General features: G+C 44.5%; 1 pseudogene; it reads left to right on the forward strand.

Moving 5' to 3' along the window:
- The window catches only part of LOC102856682, a 173,725-nt pseudogene that overhangs the window by 550 nt on the left and 161,283 nt on the right, over positions 1 to 11,892 (forward strand).

Genomic DNA, 11,892 nt, shown 5'->3' on the forward strand with positions numbered 1-11,892 from the left:
CATCCATCCAGCCATATCATTTATTAATTTTGCTAGCTAAGCGGCTGCCTAGTTTTGCCTGGGCAAGGAACTGGGCCAGGGTACCCCACAGTGTTGGAGAGATAGGGGTGCCCTGCAGGACTAACAGGCTGCTGAAGATTGGAGGAAAACTGGGCGTGTTTTGTCTGGCAGCGCGGGGAACACAGCGCGAACCCAAGGACCACAGCTCGAACCAGGGGACCACAACTCGAGGCCTGGAAACGGTTTGAATTCGGGGAACGAAAGTTGCACCCGAGGAACAAGCTCGAACCCGGGGACCTCCCGAACCCTGCGCGCAGAGCAGGAGGAGGCCGCAGCGCCCCCTCTCGGTGGAGCTCCACCAGACCCCCAGGTTTCCCAGCTCGGGCAGGCGACCCTCTAACCTTTTGAACACTGAGGCCTGTGTGAAGTCCCTCAGGCTCTTGAGCTTTCCCCAGCATGCCCGTGTGTTGCTCACCATTCACTTCCATTATAAGGGTCAGGAGGGCTGAGCCCTGATGGAATCTGGAGTGTGAAAGTGGGAAGAGGCATTGTCCAGAAAGCCAGGTGGTCACATTAACCGAGTCACATAGGGTCATACTTGCTGGGTAAAGCCAGTCCACCGTCTCATAAAACTCCCAGCTAGTTATTGCCCACGAGTTGGTCGTTTGGAGCTGCAGCTGACTCACCCTGGCTAATCTCTAGAGAAAGGAATGAAAGCCCCAGTCAGACTGCCCACATCTAGTTCTCAACAAAGTCATGGCGGAGGAGTCTAGGGCAGCGCCAGTTCCGGAGTCGGACCCCTGGGTGTGAGTCTTGGCTCTTCTGCTTTCTTTCAAGCTGCCTGAAACTGGAACTTGATGTCACAGTACTTCAGTTTTCTCATCAAGAACATAGAGGTAGCAATGTTTACTTGGTAGAGTTGTTGGCTAGCTACAATTGGTTTCTTTAAGCAAAAGTCTTAGAATAGTGGCTGGTGCTTCATGAGGGTGGAGTGGCATTACCACCACCACCCAAAGTATGGATCAGCTGAGTTCCTCCCTCAAGACAGTTCTTTGTAGAAAGCAGAATTCTTGAGTAGAAGGTTACTAACAGGCTCCTGCAATCAGAGGAGAGAAGCTATCTGGTCGTCAAGTAGGTGGGCCCTGGATGGGCCCTTCCCCCTACCTCAGTCCCTGGAGCACACCATGGGTCCAAGGATGTAAACAGCTCCAGGTTTCCAGAGTCTGTGTTTCTCTCTGCTTCATAAACACCATCAAAATTTTTGTTTCCAAGCGCCATTGCCTTCCCCTTGACATGAACTTTAAATATGCTAATGACATCGATTGACTGTAATCAAGTCTTGCTCTTCCTGCCTCTTTGGCCTGAGAGTCAGATTTTCTCTCCTTCTGTCTGAAGTGGCATCGGGTTGATTTCACTGAATTAAACCCTGGAGGTGGGGAGAGCAAGAACTTCTCCATAACTCCATGACCTCCCTGTTTATAGTGCTGACCTAGACAGCTTCACATTTACCACTCCTTCTGTGAAGAGATTCAGAATCATCTTTCATTTGTCCCCAAACTCTTTCTTTCCACTTGCAAGGGCCCAGTTCTCATCCTTCCAGCTCAGTGATGTGACTGTATCTACATACACAGCACGTGCCCTTCGAAAACTCTGTGTTCTCTATCTCCTCTCAGCCTGAGCTTTTCCACCAGAGAAACCTTATTTTCACACTGCTGCTCTTAACACCTCTATCATTGAGCTTGGGTTCTACTGGCACCTTCTGTTCCCAGACTGACCATCCCAAATACTCTTCTGTTTTTTCCTTTATCCTCTTTTTCTTTCAATCCAAGGTCAGACAGGTCAAGATTCCTTCATAGAACTAGCTAGATTTGGAAGAGAGAGAGGAAATATGAGGAACTCAAACAGGAATAAAAGACAACTCCATGTCCTTCCAAATAGTAGGAGAGATAGACAGATTTAAGAACAGCTTATGGTGGGTGGGACCCAAACACTCACCTCTTGCCTGTGAGGGTTATGTAAACTCCTATGTTGGGTTTTAATCATTGTATCCCAGTGAGGATTGAGGGCCTGGACTTATACTTCTCAGATTAGCTGTGGTGCAGAGTCCCATAGGCTTTTTAATGAGCTGTAATTTTGTAGTTGTTGTCAGGTGCCATTGAGTCAAGTATAACCCATAGCAACTGTATGAACAGATCTGAACATTGTCCTATCTTGTGCCGTCTTCACACTTCCTGACACACTAGAGCCCACTCCAGCAGTCACCATGTCAATTCAATTGGTCGAGGGTCTTCCTTTCCTTCGCCCACCCTCCATCCTTCCAAGCATAATGTCCTTCTCCAAGGAATGGCCCCTCCTAGCAACATGCCCAAAGTATGTGGGGCAAAGCCTCATCATTCTTGCCTCCAGGGAGCACTCCAGCTGCACCCTCTCCAAGACATATTTACAGAGTAGTAGAGTTTGTAGGTTTTCTTGGCTGGAATCTTTATAAAAGGAGATAGCCAAGGCTACTTGTGGTTACAAACCACCAACCTTTAGTGTACCAGTCAAGCGCAAATCAGTTATGCCATGCACAGATCTTATGCTTTGAAGCATGGTGTTGACAAAAAGTATTGAATATACCACCAACTGCCAAAAAACTCAGCAAAACTGGCTTGGGAAAAATGAAGCCAGAATTCTTCCTAGAAGTAATGATTTTGCCTCGCATACTTTTGGGCATGTTATTAGAAGGCACCAGTCCCTGGGGAAGGACATCACACTGATGGTAAAAATGGTGTGGGTGTGAGGACAGCATCACTTGACCACCCCCAGGTTCACAAGGTGGGAATATCAAGATGAACTGCAACAACTTTGCGTCTTCTGGATCTAGGAGTTTCAGTGCAGGAATCTCAAGTCCAACGACACACTCAACTCCTGGCTCTTCTTTTTTGATGGCGTTGAGATCCTGTTTTCTGCCTCTGAGATGACTTCTTTTATGCCTGGGGTCAGTGTGCAGGGAGGCTAAACTGGCCAATCCTCATGTTAGCATTTTATACACCTTGTTTTCATAGTTACATCCCCATAAAGGTACCATTATTGTCCAGGATCAAAATCAACCATATTCTTTCTTATCTTACTTCTCCTAGAATTCTAAAGCGCCTAAATACAAGCAATAATGATAAAACAAGAAACTTTAAAATCTCAAAAATAACTCATAGTGTGCTGAATCTAAAGAAAATTAAGAAATGCCAAGATTTGGTTCTTTTTTTATTTTTTTACTTCCCTAAGCCGGATGTGTCAAATGTGTTAATGTTCCGTTACCCAATGCGCACAGAGAATGGGGTGGAGCTCCCTGATTAAAACAAGCTTGGAAGGAGTGGCATCCACTTCCATAATAGCTTGCCTCTGGAAACCCTATGAACCTGGAGAGAGGATGAAAGGCACCCAAGCATCGAGGACTCTCCTTCATAGGGTCGTTATGAGTTGCCTATGACTCGACAGCACTTAAAAACAACAACAGCCCTTCATTGTCAAGAAGTTGAAATCTCTTTTAATGCATATGAAATTCAAAGCATTATGAGATGCTCTGAGGAAATGACATTTTTCTATAAAAAAGTATTAGCAGGAAGGAAAGGGGGAAAAAACACCCAACAGAAAAATTCCACCCTTCTCATGCTTCGTAAAGTTAACCAAAGGTTGTCCAACTCAAAATCAGTGTGGAAACATGGAGAGCAGATAAGGAACTATGGCTCTTGAAGGAAATTGAGTCTGGTTACTGGAGCCAAGCATGGTTTTAGAATAGGCCTATCATAAGGAGAGAGCACTATAAAATTAAATACACAGTGTGAAAAGCAAGTTTCTGGAGTTTAGTGTAGGGAGATAACTGAAATGAATTTTCAGGCTATGCAAGATTTTATAGCTTTTTGTATTTAATCAAACACTTGGATTTAGATTGTTGGGAGGACTGTGAGAGAACACATTAATTGTTATTATCATCTTCTCGGTCATCTAACCTGTTCCCTTAGAGAGCCAGCAATACCTTACATTTGAATAGCCCCCTCCAATCATGTGGCATAATCCGTAAGGAGAGAGGTACCTTGCTAACTCAAAGGCTGCACACTCTGATGGTTTGAATCCACCAGTGACTCCACACAAGGAAAAGATGGGTAATCTCCTCCCATATGACTTAAAGCCTTGAAAATCCAAGAGAGAATCAGCTATGAGTCAGTTCCAACTTGAATGGGAACAAGATGATGATATGATGATCCAGCCACAGGGTGGGAGTTGCAAAGATCACGGCTAGAAAAGCCACATCAAATAGTTTCTGCACCAAACTTAATCAAGTAGAAGATCCAAGAAAAAGAGGAAGGCCCTCAATGAGATAGAGAGACACAGTGGCTGCAGTGATGACTTAAACACAGCAATGGCTGAGCGGAGGTGCAGGACCAGGCAGTGTGTGCACTGTTGGACGCAGGGTTACTAAGAGTTGGAACCAATTTGATGCTGCCTAACAACAACAACAACAACAACAACAACAACAACAGTGTATCTTAAGAACTAGAGGGTTTTCTTATTCCTTTTTAATTTTGGAAACTGTTGTAAAGAGTAGGGAGCTCTGGTGGCTTAATGGCAAAGATTTGCACAGCCAACTCAAAGGTACATGGTTCAAATCCACCAGCAGCTCTTACTGTGTGATGAACTGCCTGTGGAAACTTACTGATCAGTCAGCTATGAAATGGTTCCTACTCGACAGTACACACAATAATTGTAAAATATAATGAAAATGGAATACTAGAAAAACTGAGTAAGAGTAAAGACATGCAAAAATAAAAGCTCAATTTAATAAAATTGCAGTTTGTTGAGAAATTGTTCACTCCCAATTTCTGCACTGATCACAGATTGGTAGCAAAAGTTTATTTCGTTTATTTAAGTGGATGCCAGAGCATGGTTGGCCTCACACTACAGGTCTAGAGTGCTTTGGAAGCGGGAGGTTCAGAAGATGTCCGTTAGAAAGCAGAGCTCTTAAAATCCCATGAAATTAGAGGAGATGGTGTTAATGACTCCAGTCATCTGTGCACTCATTGAACAAACATTTAACGACCAACAATTATGTGCCAGTCACTGTTGGACGCCGAGGCTAATAAAGATTAATATAACAGGGCCATGGTCCTCAAGATGTTCACAGACTGGGAGGGGAGACAGTCACTCTGACGAATAATTAAAAGCTGGTAAAATTAGGTCAACATATGAAGCACCCTGGGCATGGAGGCAGGAATATTGATTCTGTTTGGGGCCAACAGGGAAGGTCCTAGTAAGTCAGAGATGCTTACGCTGGAGTCTTAGAGCAGAGGGGCACTTAAGTCCACAGAGTCAGCCCGCCCGCCCTCAATATATGAGTTAATATGTGTAAAGCTCTTAGTGGAGTGCCTGGTGCATAGTAAGTACTTCCAAGGTGTTAGTTAGCTCTTTAAATTGCTAAATCTTATCATTAACTTCACCATGGTATTCATCCACCTACACCTATTTATACAGCACTATCCTTGACTTTGGCTTAGGGCTGTGGGTGTCACAATGTTTTGCTCTTTTGGGGACATGGAGCAAACTGGTCTTACTTAATCTACTTTGTCAGAGGCAATATTTAGAGGAGGTGGATTGGCACTTAGGCCTTGGAGGAAGTGTCTGTGGGCAGATGAAAATGAAAGAGGAAGAGAGACTTTCAAGACAGAGGAAGCCTTGGATACACAGCCTGAAGAGCAAGTACAAGGTCAGGGTTGGCTGGGGTGGGGGGTTGGGGGGTGGGGAAGACTGCTGTGATGGGTAACTTGAGATGGAGTTGGAGGGATTGGGTGAGGCTCAGTGGAGTTGGAAAGGGGCTGGACTGAGGTTTTTCTGGGCCATTAGACTAAGGGGCTTGATATTATTCCTTCTCATCCAGATCAACATATAATAGCAGTTGGGATTTGTATGGCAGTTTGCACTACATAAAGCTCTTTCATCAACATGTTTTCATTTAATCCTTGCAGTAACCCTATGTAGGAGACATTAGCTAAGCCTCACTTTACAGATGAGAAGGCTGAGCTCAGAGGTTGAGACCTTGTCCAAGGTTGTACAGCTGGCTCTGGCACAGGCTCAGTGTCAGTCCCAGGTCCCTGACTCCTGTTCTGGACTTCTCCCCAGAGTGAGCCAAGCTGCTTCCCCACCCCCACCCCCAGCCCCCATCTCAGGAGCTGTGATAGCACCTTTAGGAGGTCTTGGCTCCGAGAAAATGATGCCCCAGGAGCAGCTGTTTCTTTTTCCTTCTCTCTCATTTCTTCTCGGTGACGGCCATGAGGAGGGAGTGGAGGCAAGTCACAGAATAGCACCTGGAAGTGGCAGCAGGACAAGTACAAGCCACTTTGTCACAGAGGACACCTCAGGGTGACCTACCCACACCTCTGCCACCTTCCTGAGTTTGAGTTCCAATCAAGCACAAGTACTTTGCTTGGGTACAATTACCATAATTTTGCATTTATTAACTGCAGCAAGGAGGGTCATTAAGTTTGTTTGGTTTTCTTTTAAAGAAAATAATTATTTTTTTTTTATTTAAAGGCAATCTTTTTAAAAATTTTTTATTCTTTTTTTTGTTTGTGTGTGTGTGTGTGTGTGTGTGTGTGTGTGTGTGTGTTTACCATCAAATTGGATCTGACTGGTACAGGAGGAGACTGTCCCTCCTTCTGCAGAGCATCTGGTGGACTCGAACCATGTACCTCTGGGATTGCAGTGCAGCTTCTTGTCACTAGGCCACCAGAGCTCCCTTAAAGAAAATAATTCTTAAAAGATTCACTAATCTGGAAAGGCAGAGTGAATGGGAAAGCACTTTAGAAATATTCTAGAAGTGAAACTGGTCAGAGATGCTAGCCAGAAGAGCAAAGTAGAAAGACAGGGCATACACATGCATGCATGCACACACACACGTACATGCCTGCAGGTACATGAACATACATGTTTAAGTTAGTGGACTTGAGGAAGAAATCAGAGAGAATGAGAGAAAGCTTAAGGTAGCTTTATTTGAGGTGGGGGCGGGGGACCTCCCGGGTGAGCTCCTCATTCTGGAGATGGAGAATGGGAAGTCACACTGTGAACTTACTGGGGAGGACTTTTATAAACAGAGTCTTTAGGGAGGGTCGTTCCACTTTGATTAACAATCCACCTGCTAGCTCAGCCAGGCAGGCAAGGCTGTTAGCTCTTCTTATCAGCACCAAGAAGGCTGTCAGCATTTGAGTTCTGAATTCTTCATTCTTCTCTTTGGCCCCCTTTGAACAGACTTGACATCTCAGCCTCTTTAGTGACAAAACAGGGCGACGTATCTTTCTTTTGGCTACTTCCTGCTGAACAGGGGTGATGATCTGGGGGTTCAGAGGCTGTAGTACGTGGGTCTGAGATTAGTTGCCAGGGGAGAATTAAGTTGGTCATCTCCTTGATCCCGTGAAGTAAAAACTTAAAGAGACATGGAGCGATTAATAACAGTATGCTTATGATTATTATTGGTCTTAGAGAAGGAAGAATTTAAGCTAGAAATGGGGGTTTTAGTTAATTTGGGAGAAGGCTTGTGGTTGAATTCTGGATAGAGTCTTAATACACTAAAAGTGTTGTCCTGGTTCAGCTACAGTGAGCTTGTTTATGTTAACATTGTGTACACAGTTCTCATGTTCTATTGCAGAGGGTGTTTGATGCAAGAGGGCTTGGTCTGCTTATCAGGCTCTGGTTTTCAGAAGGGAATGTGTCCTTGAATGGTGGAATACTCAGTTTGGGCTGATGGAACGGCCTGAGGTGTTTTGGTGGAGTGTGGTCTAGAGAAATTGATTGGTACTGCAGCTAGCAACGGTCCTTGTAAAGAGGCACACAGGAAACAATGGGAAAAGTTGGTTGCCATTTGGCTTTGGTTAAGGAATAGTACGGTGCAGGTGCCCTGGATAATTTGGAACCAAGCTGAGGCATGCATAGTTTGTGGCTCTCCAGAGGCTTGTTCTATTATCTTCTGCTCAGCTTGGAGACTTATACTTGGGTATTCCTCTAGGTTGTATAGCCCTGGTATACAAGTTGCTGTCCCACGGTCACTTCTGGTTGCTATGAGGCTGAACACTGTGACATGGATGTGTCAAATGCATTAATGGTTGGCTACCCAATGTGGACTGAGAGTGGGGTGGAGCTCCGATTAAAACAAGCTTGGAAGGAGGAGTGGCATCCACTTCCATAATAGCTTGCCCGGAAACCCTATGAACTTGGAGAGAGGATGAAAGGCACCCAAGCGTCAAGGACTCTCCTTCATAGGGTCGCTATGAGATGCCTGTGACTCAACGGCACTTAACAACAACAACAACAATTGGCATCTAGAGTATTCTTTGCTTATATGTATTGTGCTAGAGGGCAAGGGACTATACCTAGTACGATATAGTGTGTCTTTTACTCTAGCTTGCCACTGGGTATTCCAGGGCTTTGAGATACAGAGGTAGAAGTGTGGTTTGTTTGTTTGTTTAATAGAAAACTTTGATGTTATAAATATTACGGATTCTGCATGAATTGAAAAGGTGATTGTTGTTTGGTATTTTTGTTGAGAGCAATCTGCTGAGGTAATGAGGCATATGGTTGGAGTAGACTGCTGTGTGGAAGGTTTTGGGGGGGGCTTGAGTGCTGAGTGAAGAGTGGTAGGACTCACAATTTAAGAGGTGTAGGAAATTCGCTCAGTGAGGGAAACATGTTTGACTTGAGAAAGGTGGTGTCAATGGGGGTCACCATGACCTTAACAGCTGTGGGGGTGGTCAGAATGACTGCACAAGGCCTGCTCTAGCATGGTGGGAGAGGCTTGGGTGCATGCTGTTTTACAAGAATGGTGTTCTTTTGAAGTGACTTTAGTGGCTTGGTGCCAATCTTCAGACGAGGGTCTGGGTATACAGTGGTCTGAGTATTTTCAGAGTAATTGTTTGAGGAGAGAGAGACAGGTCTGATGCTAAAAGAAGGGGTTTGGTTAGTAAGTTATGGTTTAGCAGAAGTAGTAGGCTGTACATCAGTTGGAAGGAGTTTAGAAAGGACGGTGAGCATAGTGTTGTTCAGATACAGGCTAAGGCAATAGGAAGTAATTCAAGTTTTGTGTAACTTGACAGTTTAGTAAGATAGAACTTAATGAGTCTATGTATGTGCTTTATTTTGCTTCAAGTTGGGGATGATATGGTAAGTACAGCTTATAGTAGATACTTAAACTAGATGATACCTGCTGGGTGTCTTTGGAGATGAAGCTAGGACCGTTGTTTGATTGTATTGAAGTAGGGAGGCCAAACCTGGGGATGATATGCTTGAGTAAGGTTTCAGTGACTTTATCTGCTATTTTTTGCCCAGGTGGGAAGGCTTTAACTTCAGACAAGGTATTTACTATAGATAGGAGACACATTTTTTTTTGTGGTTGGTATATGTGTGAAATTCTTAATCCTGTCCAGGTGTGTGGCCTTGGAGTTGATGTGTGTGCGGTGTGGCCTGGATGTTGTTGTTGTTACAAGGCTAAAGTTTTTGGGATACGGTTTGCTTTGTTGTTTTAAAGCTTTGCCTGTGCTAGATAGCAGAGTGGCAATGAGCTATAAAAGGCATATTTAGAATGTGTGTAAATGTTGGCTGCCAGTCCTATAGCTAGATGTAGGGCTCTTGTTAGGGAAATAAGCTCTGCCTTTTGTGAGGTTGTGCCCTCAGGACGTTTTGCTGCTTTCCACATCTTGTTAATGGAAACTACAGCATAGGCTGCCTGATGGTGACCTTGAGAGGTTATACAAGAGCTTTCACCTACAGAGTATGCACTGGATTTGAGATGGATTGGTCAGATAAAGAGTTCATGTCTTCGAGGACTTCAGGACAGCTGTGAATGAAAAAGGTTGAAGCATTTACTGGAAGTAGGGTGGCTGGACTGAGGGACAGTGATTGAGAGAGGCAAATATCAGGGTTTTTAAGAAAAGTAGGTAGAGTTTCTATATCTGCTTAGGAGGATATAAGGATAGAAAACGATGTGAAAGTTGATCTCGAAGTCTGTGGCTTGAAAAGACTTGTAGGGGTCTTTTTAAGGTGAGTTTAAGTGCTTCTTTAGTGAGAATAGCTGCAGCTTCTAGAGTTCATAAGCAAGGCTGCCACCCCTGTGTGGTAATGTCTAGCTGTTTAGATAGGTATACAGTGGGTGACGGTGGGTCCAAGAGGTTGAGCTAAGACACTGACAGCAATACTTCATTTTCATCTGTGAGCAAGTGGAAAGATTTAGAGGAATTTGGTAAAGGGTGGGAACTGTAGGAGGAAGTATTGGAGTTTGGGAAAGGCTTTGCAAGTAAAGAAAAATTGAAGATTCAGTGTCTGAGGAAACTAATAAAGTGAGAAAGGAGAGGATTTGATCAGCAGTTTGAGGAGGCTTGAGGCTTTCAATGGCTATGTGCTGATTGACTGTTAGACTTCTAGTGGTGGGAGTTAACCGAAAGCTGATATATGTGACTGTGAGGAGAGACAGTTGGGCCTTGGAAGGGGATATTCTATATCCTTTGGAGGCTAGGAAGTTTGAACAGTGTGGGTTTGTGAAAATTGGTAGGAGGGACTACACAGCAAAAGATTATTCATTTATTTAGGGATAAGAAGTTTATTGCAAAGTAGGCAAGTAATGATGGGTTTTAAACTTATGCAGTGTTGTTCAGAGACAGGGAATTGGGGTCTAGCAGGAAAAGAAGAGGAGTTTGTTTTAGAGTAACGAAAAACAGGTTGGTAGTGAGAAGTTACCAATGGTGTGGAAAGATACTATATTATAGGGTTGACAATGCCTGGTGAGTGGTAAGAGGCTTGAAGGAAGGCTATCAATCCCTATTACTGAGACCTGGGTAGGGAAAACAGAACCCAAGAAAGGAGGGAGTACTGAACAGTTAGCTCTCGTGTTAAGCAGAAAGGAAACTGGTTTACCTGACCTGGTACCTGAAGGGTTACTTTGGGAGCTTAGCAGGAGTGGTGAGGGTTGTTGAACCTGGGCATCTTCAGTGTTCAATGGCCAGGCCTAAGAGATCAGCCAGGATGGGAACTGGGTCTGCTGAATTGGCTATTCTCCTAGGGACTTTGCTTAGAAGAGAAGCCTGTATTCTAATGGCCCTGTGTTCCACAGATAGGATAAGGCCGCATTAGCAGGCTCTTGTTTGGAGGGCGAGGATTAATGTAGTTGCTAACTCCAATGGCCTTCTTTGCCACACTTGAAGCAAGTACCCAAAGGTAAGGAGTAGGTGTTTTCCGACCTGTCACCGCTGCTGTAAGGCAGTTACATTTGCAGATTCACTTTCTGTCAGGCACAAGGTTTTTTCTGTACGTTCTTTTCAGGCATTGGAACTTTAAAGGCCTGCCAGGTCTCAAATAGGGTGTTAGGAGGCGAGTGGGGTGTTTGGAGGTAGTTTCTAGCTTTTCCCTGGATGCTGTGGGCAGCAGTGAGAACTTCCTATTCACTTTGGCATTTTTCTCTGGGAACTTACCCCAAGCGGGAGGGGGGAAGAGGGGCTTGCCTGAGCTAACACATTAACGGAGAAAGCAGGAGCAGAGAGGTTTCGTGAATTTACCTGTGTGTTTTTTGTTTGGGGCTGCTGATGTGATCAGAGGAGGCGGGTGATGTTTTTAATTGTAGGTTAGGGTTGGAAAAAGAAGAGAGTGATTGCAGGAGACGTTTCTGAACGGGCTGGGGAGAGAGGAGAGGAAAGCGGGAGGGGCTGGGTCTGCGGAGAATTGGAACGGCCTTCCTGTGGTGAGGCGACATTTGTGTTTGACTGAGTTGGGAAAACAGAAGCTGTAGTGTTTTTTGTTGGTTTTTTTTTTCTATATTTTATTAATTTTCATAAACATTTACAGAGATTTTGGGTTTCCATTCATTCATTGTTGCACTATTCT

This window comes from Elephantulus edwardii, unplaced genomic scaffold, assembly GCF_000299155.1.
Source record: "Elephantulus edwardii isolate Elephantulus edwardi_28Jun2011 unplaced genomic scaffold, EleEdw1.0 scaffold00216, whole genome shotgun sequence".
Classification (NCBI taxonomy): Eukaryota; Metazoa; Chordata; class Mammalia; order Macroscelidea; family Macroscelididae; genus Elephantulus; species Elephantulus edwardii.